This window comes from Pseudoliparis swirei, chromosome 4 (genome assembly GCF_029220125.1).
Source record: "Pseudoliparis swirei isolate HS2019 ecotype Mariana Trench chromosome 4, NWPU_hadal_v1, whole genome shotgun sequence".
Taxonomy (NCBI): domain Eukaryota; kingdom Metazoa; phylum Chordata; class Actinopteri; order Perciformes; family Liparidae; genus Pseudoliparis; species Pseudoliparis swirei.
In genome coordinates, this window is record NC_079391.1 from 21,813,929 (window position 1) to 21,827,634 (window position 13,706).

The window sequence follows — 13,706 nt, forward strand, 5'->3', positions numbered from 1 at the left end:
GTTAGCTGCAAGGTTTTTATCTTTTTTTAATTTTGTTTACAGTCCAAATGATTTAAAAGTTGCTTTGGAGGTCTTTGAGTTTTGTGTGCTCCTTTGTACGTACATACATAGTGTACTATTAAGGACTGAATAACGCACCGGGGGAGCGAATCATTTCTAAATAATAATGATCGACTAGAAAAGGTTCCATTTCTAAAGACGGGCTGTGTCATGGTGCTGGGTTGTGTTGCTTGGTTACCATGCTGGGTAGCTGCCCTCAGTTTTTCCAGTCACCTGACACCTCACACCCATCCTCACACCTGCCTCTCGTTCCCACATCGACCACCCAGCGCTGCGTATAGACCGACCCGGTGTGCCTACAAGCCAGTGTTCACGTTGCTTCCTTTTCCCGGACACTTTTTCCTAAATGTTGCCGCACACTGGTACATGTCAGAGAAGACGTTGTGAGCACAGTGAGCACCAACACTGTGTGCACTTCATTATGGTGCCTGAAATAGCTTCATGGGGTTATGATCCTGTCAAAATACATAAAACTCACTGTCGTCAAATGTGTCCTAAGCTTTACTCTACTGCGTACTGTTAAAATAAATCAAATTTATGCTCAGCTTTTCAGCACACTGTTTACCACTGTTACATTGTGGTATCAAACCCTAATTAATTTCTAATGAATAAAGCTCAACCAAGATGAGTTCAATAACAGCAAGCCACTAATTACAGTAATATGCCGTAGTCCATAGTGCAGTCTTCTTTTCTAAATAATTCAGATACAAAAGCGTAAACCTCCACCCAGCAGAGGGGATATCTGTCATTACCACTGTGCAGTGTTGATACCATTAAAACCCTTATATCCATCTCTCTCTTTCAGAATATCACTGAATTCAAAGTGTATTGAGCATAAATGTAATTATGGATATTACTGAATTATTCAAAGAGATAACCGTTCAATGGAAACCTCACACAAAGTTCAATTTTAAAAATGTAAATCGGTATATTAAGAATTGAAACCATTAAGCTACACAGACTTGTCTTGCCACTACGTCCATCGTGTGAAGCAGTGAGTGAGACCAGCTCCAGTCCACAGTGTTGGGAGTGCCCTCTAATGACCGGAGCCTGGAACAACAACACTTCACTTTCAATGTATTGATGTGGATGTTTATCAAGAATAATAACTATGAGGAGAACTTTGTCACACAAAATTAATTGAAAAAATAGAAAAAATAAGCTAATAGGTCATTGTCATTCTGTTGTTGAAAGATCACCGTGAAAATGCATGACACAACACGAGTCTACACTAACTAATTGTATTGCATTGTTATATATGTACTGTGTTGCTTCCCTGGGGCCACTAAAATCTAAAAATAAAGCACTCGACCAGCATTAGGCAGCACATTGCATGTTGCAGTCCTGTATTTGTAGAATACGACTAATGTCAACGACGTGTATGTGCGTCTCGTTGTAAATGCAGACGGCTGATGCCAAAAGTTTTTCCGTGGTCGAAACAAATACACTCAAACACTCAAACAGCTCTTGGTAAAAAAAAAAGAAACCAAAATGTCAAGCTGCTTTAGAGCCAAAATAGGTCCAAGTCTAAGGTGTCGTTCAAACTTTGAATGATGTCTCCGGGGGAAATGTCAGCGAAGTTACAGGAAGAAATGGAGAAAAAAAAGGTCAAAGCGAGCACATTTTACTCCAACGCCTATGAAAGTTTATTTTCTTACTTTTATGGCAGTTTGTGTAAAAATCGTAGATCGGCCCACCACCAAAAGTACCGGCACATGTTCCGTCATTACCGCCGCCGATTTGATGTACGTTTTGGTGTTGGAAAACCAAAGTTACCATGAGCTCATTTTGCCCGTATAGATCAGTGCCTTTGATGCAGCTCATGTACTTTCATAGTTGCACTTTTCAAAACCGCCCCCATGGTCTGTGCACCTGTCGTCACTTGGGATGAAAGCGGCAGTCGAATAAATGCGACGTAATGCGACCTCTTCTCCACTTCACCGACCCGGTAGGCGTTGGGTGTGTAGCCCAACAGATCGGGCTGCGGCTCGGTGAACACGACGCTCGGTTATTCCCAACGACTCTTCTGTTTTGTGTTGCTTTGCAAAGCCACTATATGAATAGATTCGGGTATCACTATGGAAACTGCACTTCCCCCTGTCTGCAAAACCCCTGGAATAAGGTGGAGCATGCCTCAGTGACCTGGCTAATGTCGTTACATCCCAGGTGTCTTGTTAGGGTTTCTCATGGAAAGGATGTCGGCTTCTTTTCCACACAGTGCAAACCTTTGACATGCACCTGTTTATGAGAAGAATATTATCCAAAATAGACATGTGTACTATGCCAAATATAGAATTCCAATTATACCCAATGTATTGGTGTTGCATAAAGCACCAGAAGGTGTCTGAGGCTCGTAGAGAAAAAGAGCCTTTTTATTGTAAAAAAAAAATAGTTTATAAAAGTAGACACACACACGTTGAGGCTTACATGGACTTACCATGCATTACACTGAGGGACGTTTCAGCTTTACACTAAATGTTTTTCTTTTGGAGGCTTACGTACAGTACTTTTAGCTCTCAGGGAAAATAAATCACATTTGCTGATTTCGAGCATGCCCACATTCAGTAATCCTGTTTGTGTCCTGTGCTTATTGCCGTCGTTATTCGAAGGGCATTGAAATAAATGTGAAAAGGGAACGAGGAGATTTGTTGGAAGCTGCTCCATTTCTATCTAATATCTTTCCAGCCACACAAAGAGCTCTCAGATGGGAGGAGAAATCTGATGCCCCAGCTCTACCTCCCCCCACACACACCTCATACCCTATGTCCTCAAAAGTCCTCATTAGATGCAAAATAAGTTCTTTTGTCAAATCTCATTAACCCTGCTGAGAACATTTAATACCAACTGTCTTGTTTTCCCTACTAATGTAAACAGTGGAGTTTTCAATGCACTCTCCTGGCAGATTTTATGGAAATCAATGGCTTCGAACAAGAAGAGTAGAGAGGTTTGCCCTCACCTCGTGTTTTCCTTTCATTTTCTTTTTCTTTATTAAATTTCTTAAAAGCAGCAGGAGAATATGATGATTATGATTGTGTGTGTGTGTGTGTGTGTGTGTGTGTGATGACTGATGGGTGAATGTCTATTCCCATAACACATTTGATAACATAAACAATGAAATTGTACTGCATGCATATGTTTCTTCTTACATATGTAAACAAAATGTGGCTAAAGCTTAAGAGTTTAAAGATAAATGGAAATATACATATATTTATGAACATGGTTAAGGGTGAAGCAGAGATCATGTCAGAGATCAGCCTACTAGGATGTGAAATGAGTATAAAAGGTAGAGGGACAATAAAGCCAGAACGTGTATGTGGTGACATTCGGGCCACCAACGTGTAGGCTACATATAATGTTGAAATAGTTTACAGTAAAATTAGGGGAGACTTTAAAAAAAGGAATGCTGTGTTGAGCGATCCAAAATACAGTCCACACACTGGAAGTATTTCTCACCCGGTTCCACAACTCATCATCTGACACCAATAGCGGTCTGATACCACCGCTCTCTTTGTCTTACATGTTTCCTCTGTGCACAAGAGAGCGGGGGATCCGTGTGATGCTGATGACGGAGTCTTCGGCCCGCAGGAACTGACTGACTGTAACTAACTGCAGCAACACTTTGTCTCTGCGATGCAGTCAATGACGTCGACCAAGAAATTGCACAGGTAACCGTGACGGATCCACATCGAATACAGTGACGGACCCCCGATCTCCTCCATCAGGTCGGTGTCGGTCACATCGCCCAGCGCCAGTTTGAAGACAACAGATTGCATCTTTAAGTAAGAGACAGACATGTTGTCATTGTGGGAGCGGGGGAGCTCTGGGGGGAGGTAGCAGATCAGCAGTGTGTGTATATAGGTAGTGAATAGCTCCCTGTAGCTGTGTCTGGACGGTGTGTAAATGTAACATGAGTGTAAGTCTCTCTGGATAAAAGCGTCAGCGAATTGAAATGTAATGGAAAGTAATCTGAAAGCTGCACCTGAAGACTAATTTGAGATGGAGCAGTGTGTGTCAAGTGGTTCCAGCCATAAATCAGAAATAAACAATAATGAATACATTAATTGATTAAAATACATTGTAAAAAGTGCAAAAGGGTTCATGATGGAAGTATTATGACGCTTATGTCTCATAAGCTATTGCTGTGATTTATTGGTTAAGACTATTTGTTTGATACTAAACCTTTTACATCCGAGAATTGAAAAGAAATGGTCAGAAATCCCTCCAATATCGCACATGAAGACACCGAGACCATAAGGGACACTCGTTCTTTGTTTCTTCTCGAGAGGTAAATATTTAGCATGTCATATATTATGGAGTGACCGATTTGGGTTTTAACTGTTCAACCATGCACTGGCATTGAGATGGATTGAGTCTTCTTTCTTTCTCTTTTTTTACTCTGTAGACCACTCTGTTCGCTAATTTGAGAGCGAGAAAATATGACTCAACTCCTGGTAATGTTTTAAATCGCTCCAAATTACATTACAAACAAGGTCAGAGCGCAATCGGAAATAATAAGATTTCGAATAATTTTTAATCCCCCCCCCTCCCCCCCAGCTGTTACGATGAATTGCGTTGCTAATTCTTTTTTTTCCCATCGGTGCTCTGTTGGGGTTCGATTCTCAGTAGCAGGGATTACAGCTCCACCCCCAAAGCCTGAGTTGTGGAGTCTTGAATCCGTCTGTGTGCAACTTTAGACAATGGAGAGATGATCTCACCCCTTACCCCCACAATGCACTTGGGTTCATTTAGGTGTGACCGTAGGATTGGTCCCTGTGGGAGCAATTAATTCTCTAACGGATCCGGGATGCTGAAGAGCAGCGAGATGTCAAACAATGGCTTCGCCCCTCGTCAGTTAAACGCCTGTTACCCTCGGCTCCTGAGCGGGGGGGGGGTTGTGTTTCTGCGTGACTCCCCAGTTGCATACACAGTGACTCCAAACTAACCTGCTTCTCTGTGTAGTGTGTGTGTGTGTGTGTGTGTGTGTGTGTGTGTGTGTGTGTGTGTGTGTGTGTGTGTGTGTGTGTCTGTCTGTCTGTCTACGGGCACGTGACTGGATTCAATAAGTAAAGAAGCAAATAAACAATTGTGATGTGCTCAAATCCAGTCGGCCCACAAACCACAAGGTGCCTCTTTGTTAATCAAACTCTCAATCGTGCATCCGACTTGTTCCCCCCCCCCCCTCCTCTTCCTGTCCAAACCTTGACGACAGGAGACGCCTCAAGATCTGAGCTCGAAAACTATCAGCCAACTCTCAACGACTGACGCAAAGCAGATGAAACTTTTCAGAAAACAAAGATGCCTGTGCTCCTCTTCAAAGCCTCATTCATCTCTGCCAGCCACCCTTCAGCGCTGTCAATTAATTCATCGCGCAGGAACAAAGCGCTTTGGATTTGTTCCTGCAATTCCAAAGCCACTGATTTCTCCGAGATATGCTCCCTATAAGACGATAATATACATCCCTGCTAATAGCTGCGGTTACTGGCATTAGCACGTTGTGAGAGCCACGTCGGATTCGACAACACTGATAAAAGTTTCGGGGCGTGCTCTGATCTTCTTTTGTATCTTTATCTGAGGCACGAAGACACCTAGTGACAGGAAAAGACTGGTTGTTATGGTTACAAGTTATAAATAGAGCTGCGAGGAGTGGAGGTGACAAGGGAGCGGGAGTGTTTCCAGGATGAAAGACGCAGATGAAATCCACCCCACAATCCTTTGCTGCAGATCTATTAAATTACGGGGGGGAAACAACGCAGGAAAGTCGTGGAAACGTCAGCCGACTGAAAGAAACTTGTGCTGCATCAATTAAAGTAATGAAAATAATTTCAATTGTCTGTCTTTATTCCGAGTTGCCGGCTGGTATCTATGGCTAGAGCGGTGTTGATGACTGCTGTGATGCTGTAGTGTTGAAACAGAGCAGCAGTGGGATGGGGGGAGGGGGGGGGGGCTCTCGTCTGCCGAGGCCGGTGTCGCCAGCCTCTCCTGGGATTTCTGTGATCCAGCACCGAGGGGGCCTCCCGATACCGTCCGTAATTAGAAACAGCTCAAGGATTTGATGAAGAGAGCAGAATTCTCCCTGGCCCCCAGACCAGCGGGCTCAGTGGATGGAGCAGGCGGTCCTTCAACTGCAAGGTTGGATTTTAAGAATGTGCGATACGTTGAGGTGAAAAACTTAATCGACAAGGCAGTTGTGTTGCATGGGAAATAAACCGGCTGCAATTGGTGAACTTGTGTCAAGTTTTGAAGACAGGCAAGCGTGACATTTCCATCAGCACCCGGGGGGGGGGGGGGGTACTAGTGACTTTTTTTTTTCTCCGTCCCGACGAGGCGCGACCAGAGCTCGGAGGCGACGGCGACCCGACGATCGAGTTATTGACCATTCACGCGTTAAATAAACGTTAAATTTTTTTTTTTTTTTTGAGAAAGATTGATTGCGGCGCTTGAGACATCGCCAGTGGCTCTGACTTCAAAGGCGGAAAAAACGCGGCTGTGCGGCAGAGGCCGGGGAAAGAGCCGCGACGAGATAACAAGTCGAGGCGTCTTCTTTCGCTATATCAGTTTGCGGCCAGCGAGGGCACGCAAAGGGTTGATCGGTGTGGCGTTGCGCTCCTAGCCAATGGGTGTCATCAGCAACAGAGCCCCGGTTAATGATGCGAGTGGGAGGCGAGATAAGATGACCCCCCCCCCTCCTCCCTTGGCGATTCCACGGCGGTAACTAAATCTACGTCAGAGGGAGTTAAAGAGATAAGCTGCTTTTTTTTCACTCACATGTTTCTTGATGCGATTCCAGAGGTGAGCCCTGAATCCTAGATCAGGAGCACAAGAAGCAACAAGAGTAGAACTCTTCTCCTTTTCACGGTGTTCACAATAGTCACATGGCCATTATCTTTTCCCGCTGGTCCTCCAGATTGTCCCCGTCGCCAAAGAAAGGCCACTTGGGTTTTTTTGACACAACTTTGAAGGCCAAAAGTCTGTTGAAGTAAAATCCTTCTTCAAATATAGAAATATGCAAAGTTTGCTTGTTTACTTTCTTTTTCTTTTGTTACTTTAAACTTTAACACTCTCTTTTGTGTGAGCTCTTCAATCTCTAGTTTGAGTGCTGTACATGAATAAACTGACTTTTTTCTCTCTTTATGGATCGCAGCATCACCAGAAGCAGGCTCTTGAGGAATAAATAAAGCCTTGGGGTTCTCTCCTTTCAATCTTCTTCTCCTGTATTAAAAGGACAAACAATACCTTTTTTTAAACAAAGTAATATGTCTAACACAGACTGTGTTATTAAGCACTTTTACTAGAGCAACATGTCACCGTTAACCTGACGCCTATGAGTTTGAGGCTGAGGATGGATTGCATCGCATATTCAAGCGTCTCGTTGAGTGAAGCTTTTTCCGAAAATGACTGATGGACATCCCATATGTATCTGTAAGATGTGGAATTAGTCACGGGACGTCACCCATTTGTTTGTGGACCGCCCTTTTAAAGCCTTGAGTTTGTCATTTGGGCCTTTGCCATCTTGGCATTTGTCGGTTAATTTTTGAAACCAGAAGCGACACCAGAGGATGGAGCTAAGAACAACTGAGTAAAGACATTTGTCAGGCGACCCAAAACGCCCATGAACTGAAAACGGGTTCAAGTTAAAAGAACGCAGAGGAAGTCAAGAAAACTTGAAACGAGAGATTGAGACCATAAACTCATGTTTGCAATATTTATTCCGGGAATAAATCAATCAAGCCAAAGATAAAGAGTCAGGTGTACAGTATACCTGATATCAAATGTTTTAAATCATATGTAGGGCCATAACTAATGATTATTTGATCATCAGTGTATCTGCAAAATAGTGCCAGTGAGAACAGCTCCTCAGTATTATTAAAATCCTTCTATATGACATTTGTAGAAAAGCTTTAAGCGTTTACTAATGAACTAGTGTACATTAATTAATTGATGCCTATTGTGACGTCCCACCCACAGACAACAGTCATAATGACCTTATCTCAAGTTTAAACTTTAACCAGGTTAACTGGCGTTTGCTGCAGGTTATACAGATAGAAATAGCTTTCATTGGACACTTTATCGTGATATACAAATTAAAAGATAAAAACATTTGCATGCATTATCTCGTATATTTTAATCTCATTTCATCTCTGGCAGGAGGGGCAATTATTCTGCGCTGATGGATTGTCACAGCTAAATGAATAACCAGTTGTCACAGCACACCGCTGAGGACAGGGGGCACGGCCGTGTGAATATAAAGCTCGATATGGACGCAATTAACTTCTACCCTCCATTCCCCTCCGATGCGCAAATAACATTCACGTGTTCCACAGTTTCTATCAGTTGAGCTTGTTCTGCCGGGTTAGGCGCATTATCAACTCATTACACTGGCACACTCACGGGCTCCTTTATTCTCATTAATCTGCCAGTCTCCCCCAACTCTCTATCTGCACCTAATGAGTATTTATGACCCAGGACGATCCGCTGGGAGCCGCACATACATACATTTTCATATTTTTTCCATTGGTGCACTTTAGCCTCTGTTGTTTAGAACGGAAATCAAAGTGCTTGAGTGGCAACACCGCACATTTACAGTTAGAGTGACAGATTAACAGACTCTGAATCTCTAACGGTATATTACAAATGGTTTTCTCACCGCCTTGTAACTCACCGCACAACGGGTTCTCATAATGATGATGTATCAGCCTTTCACAATTCATTTGTAGCTTTTCTCCCACCTAGCCATCACTCACCTTCTTTGTTAGTCTGCAAATTACACCGCACCTAATGAACAAGGCAGCACGCGGAGTTTTATTTGTTTCCAGTTTTGACACACCGCGTTCACTACAGAGAGTTAATTGTTCTAAATTGGTGTAATTCTTCACTGCAGTTTATTCCATCGAAAACTGTTCTTATACGCTCTCCCAGCTGTGCCACTTCCCAAACAAACTCAAACATCGCATTAGCATAGATTAACAACACTTCCTCATTTGTTGTCATATTTTCTCCCTTTTTTTCCATCTTTTTTGGTCCATGAAAACACAACTGACCTTCAGACCGCTTACATATTTGCATGTAGAGTAGGCAGCGCAAGGTGAAGTGCAGATTACTCTCCTGGATGGCCTCCAGTTTCTTCCCTTTTTACAAAAACAACACCGGGAGATGAGAGGGGGAGGAGGGGGAAGGAGGAGCGAGCCAGAAGAACTGTGTGTGAATGTGCATGTGTTTGCTTCTGTGCTGCTCAAGGACTCCTGGAGCTGGCCGGCCATGTAGTCCGCTCAGACAGAACACCTGGCCTTTCCCTGCCTGATGAAACCAACGCATGAGCGGCAGATGATCTGCTATTTTCCTCTCAACCTTCTTTTGAGGTCAAATAATACGAGAATATAAAAGGTACGTTGTGGGCAGCATTACCCAAAGAGAGCCATCTTAAAACGTGACCTTTGTCAGCAAATAACCAAACCAACAACTAAATGCTGTAGGCTGCCCGTCATTAACCCCTGAGACGACACAAAGTAACGCTTTCTGTGCCATAACACGGAGCCGGTTCCAAAGGAAAGATGTTAGCATGTGGCCCTTTGCATCGCAGCCATTTCAAACACCACTGGAACTGCATCGTCTTAAGTCTCTAAGATTGTTTTCTTTTTCTCTTTCTGAAACAAAAATATTATAAGCGGTTTTTAAGGTGCTACATAAATAATTCTGATAATATCTGTTGCCTCCACACAGTCTCAACATCCCACCAGCGCTGCGCCAACAGTGCTGTTAGAGCAAACAGTGGCATTACTCCAGAAAATCTTTACATAGCAAATAGTATTATGCTGTTAATGCTCTGAATCTTGTACAAAGAACCTTTAAAGAAACGAGTGACAACAAATAAAAGAAACAAGATTAAAGAATTTCTTTAATGTATTTTGGTGGGAGTAAGTGATTAGTTAACTCTATTTCTTATTGTAATAGTTAACAGCACTCTGCTTCAGTTGTAACTACTGTGCAATAGATACATAATGCATTCATCACAATTATTTCTGTATTTTTTTTAAGGTAGGCTTTTTCTTGTAATATTTGAAATTAACAGTATTAATGGTATTAGTAAACATAACAATGTAAAAGTTCCAATACTTTGTTCTGCCCTCCTTTTTTGGGGGGGGGTAGCTGTGGCGCCACCAGCATACCAATGATGACTGTGGGCAGGAAGAGGATGCAAGCCGTAGAGAACCTTGTTGTAAACATTGGCCAATTCAGGCATTTGAACAAACGACAATGCTGTTTCTCGCGTGATAACACTCGTGTAAAAACCAGCTGCCGAATCCACCATGTCGCGGTTTAGTCTGGAGACAGTAATATGAATCAACTATGGGGAACAAGCGGCCCAGAGGAGGGTACGTATTACAAGAACAATGAGACACAGATGGTGTACGGCAGGTGGCTTTTTTAAATATAGCGCTACGTAAAACAGCTGCAGGTATGTGATATACTAACAAGTCATTTTATTAAAATAGATCTAGATTCCGGTTTGTATATTCTGTTATATTTGCATTGTGCAGAGGGATGAGTTGAGAGTTTATTAAGGTGCCTCTGCACCACGCCCATTTCTGGCCAACCACGCTTACTTTTATCAATGTCTCATATCATGAAAAATGCAATTTTCAACTTTCAGCTATATCATTGTATATTTTTGGCTTACATTTTAACTTGCATTTTCAAAACACCATTGCATGATGTCTGCATCGTTCAATTATAGAAATATTCTGGTGTATCTCATTAATATTTCATTTTGACTAGATTTAACACTTTGGTTGAAACTATCCGCGTTTATCAGTGTGTCATAATAATTTTGGACTATGTTGAAAGCTGCAATAAACAAACCTCAACCTCTTTCTCCGTGGGTGGGTTTTCTCTCTCAGCCTAATTAAATGTCTCTCACAGACAAGTCCGACAGCCGATGACAATGCAACGGTCTTTCCACAGTAGTTGTTCCTCTCTTGAGTCCTTGTACTTTGATTGACTGCGTGAGAGAAGCATTTGTGTCATTTTTAGAAATTGAAACAGATGGTTTCCACTTTTTCTAATCCTGCACTGTTGAACCTGAAGGACATTTTGAGGGTAATAAGGACTGATCACAGATCTGGCAAACGCCTGGAACACTGGCACGGACGACTGACCTCCACTGGGAAGAAGTTGTGTAATAATTTAAAAAGCTAAAGTAAGGGGCTTTAGAGCAATTCAGTTTTAGAACATGGCAAGGATAAATCCTGATGAAATATGTGTGCTTTACCTAATCCCCTTCATTCATAAACAGCTGTCCTGGGTTATGGATGTTACTGTTGCTTAACCTGACGAGAGAGCAGCCTTTGATCTGGATTTGGCTCTGCTCACATTTACCTGATTTCTTTTCCCCACCATCTGCTGTACTTTGTATTACTCTTGTTTTGTTGTGGGTGTTTTTTACAGTATTTGGAAAGCTAAACACCTTCAAAAAGAAGTTTGAATTCCTTTATGAGCCTTAATTAGTTTATGTTTTTCAGCTTTGCTTCACTCACACTTTGCTGAGCATGCTAAAACACACACACACACACACACACACAGACACACAGACGTGCACTGGTAACCGCCGTGCTGAAGCCAGCTACAGAACCGTGTCGTGTACGCCAGTTCTTGCAACCTGCAGGGAAATAGTTTTTCCGTTTGAGCTAATTATTTTTGCTACGAGACAGTGTTGCTGTTTACACGTGTGAAGGTCAAGGCTGGAATTCGCCCAGAGGACCCTCACATCGTGTGAATTTACATGCAGAGGACATTTGGAATATTAGCATCATCCTGCTTTATTTATTCCCCTCTCAGGCAGCAAACAAAAATCTCATAATGCATTCGCTTTTCCAGTTTCCACTATTTTACATTCAGCTGACATAATTCCACTATTACAACTAAAAGCTTCTCACTTTAACTGTCGGCAATGTCCCCACAGGACCAGCTTTTGTGTTCCCATATTGTCTCTGGTGCCATTTTGACAGTGCTCAGAAATAAAAGATGAATTATTCGGGTATTTTTTTTCCAATTCCAGTTTTATTAACAGTAACCATTGGATAGCAGCTGTAAAAAATAAATATATTTAAAACATAGATACAAAAAAACAGTCACCAGAACAATAGTTTTAATAACTTTTTTAATAAGCGAGGGGGGAACCACATATAGAATCGTCAGATTCCCCAGCCGCTGCAGGAAGGACTCGCCTTAGAACATGCATGTCCTGTGTACCAGGTCACCCAAGTGTATGATGTTCAAATCCTTGAATAAAACGTTGATGTTATTTATATCAGTCACAAGGTTTCTTATCTGCACATGTGGTTACCACGGACAATAGTGTAAAGCGTTTCCATGCAGCGGTCTCATATGCAGAGCTGAGGCTAAGTTTTCCAGTTTGAATCCACCAACCTGCTGTAATTAATAATAATACATTTGGTTTGTGAAGTGCTTTGAAAAAATTACTACTTTATCAGTTGCAAGTCGGTAACATTAACGTTAACATCAAAGGGCATTTTATGAAGTAGATAAAAGTACAATCCATCCCTAAATAGCTTGATTGAAGTAGTGAGCGAGAAGCCTCCTCGTGGCCGTCAGTGGAGGAGTGTGAGAGAACAGGGCAGCTGACGTGAAGAATACATACAAAACCAGATGATTTTACATGGGTGAACTGATTAATTTTCGAGGACATCTCGATCTATGATTACTGTCATCTTCCTCCAGCCAAATGCACTAAGCTCTTTGATTAAACGCCTGTAAGCCAATCGCAGTGATGCACATCATCTTGAGTACACCACCTTTTTCAGCTTGGCCGGCTGTGATAAAGGGGAAAGCGTGAGGCACATTTAAATCTATCTATCATATTGTTATCGTAAATCATTTGCTTTTAAACCGTGTTTAAAGCAAACATTAACGATTATATTGCTTATATGTGTCCAAATATATCATATTATAAAAAGATCTATGGCTTTTGCCCTAGATTTTGTCAAGAACATCAGTCTGGGATCTGAACGTCACCAGAGGGAAAATAGGAAAATGAATAGGAAATAGGTTTTGATTTATTCTGACAGTTCTCATTTGTTTTTGTAATAATGCATCCTGATTCAGTACATACACAAAATATTGAACTCAGGTTGCTTTGTGTGTGCTTTATCTTATCAAACGTATGTTTGTTCATGGATATGAGTAAACCATTGATGACAAATTGAAAACTTGTTTTTTTTGTTTTTTAAATAATGTACCTACGTATTCATTGTCATTTTTAAAAGGGAGATTTTTCTTTTCAAGATGAAACGCAAGTTACGTATGTAACTATGGTTCTATGAATCCTGGATGACCGCCAGAGGCGGTGCTTAGCACTGGATATCTTCCGTCTTGCGCATAGCAGGTCGAGTATTAATAACAACAAAGTCACCCGTGACCTCGGATGACCCGCCCACCGGGTATAAGTTCCGGTGTCATCCCGAGATCAGTTCTACGGAATCTTCTCGCGAACTCACGAGATTCCGAGTGACTAAGAACTCTGGCGGTCATCCAGGATTCATAGAACCATAGTTACATACGTAACTTGCGCTCTATTTCATCCTTCCTGACCGCCAGAGGCGGTGCTTAGCACTGGATGACTTATACCAACA

General features: G+C 42.1%; 1 pseudogene; it reads right to left on the minus strand.

Annotated features, from left to right (window-relative positions):
- LOC130192427 (serine/threonine-protein phosphatase with EF-hands 1-like) overlaps positions 1-13,706 on the minus strand; it is a 991,358-nt pseudogene that overhangs the window by 661,955 nt on the left and 315,697 nt on the right.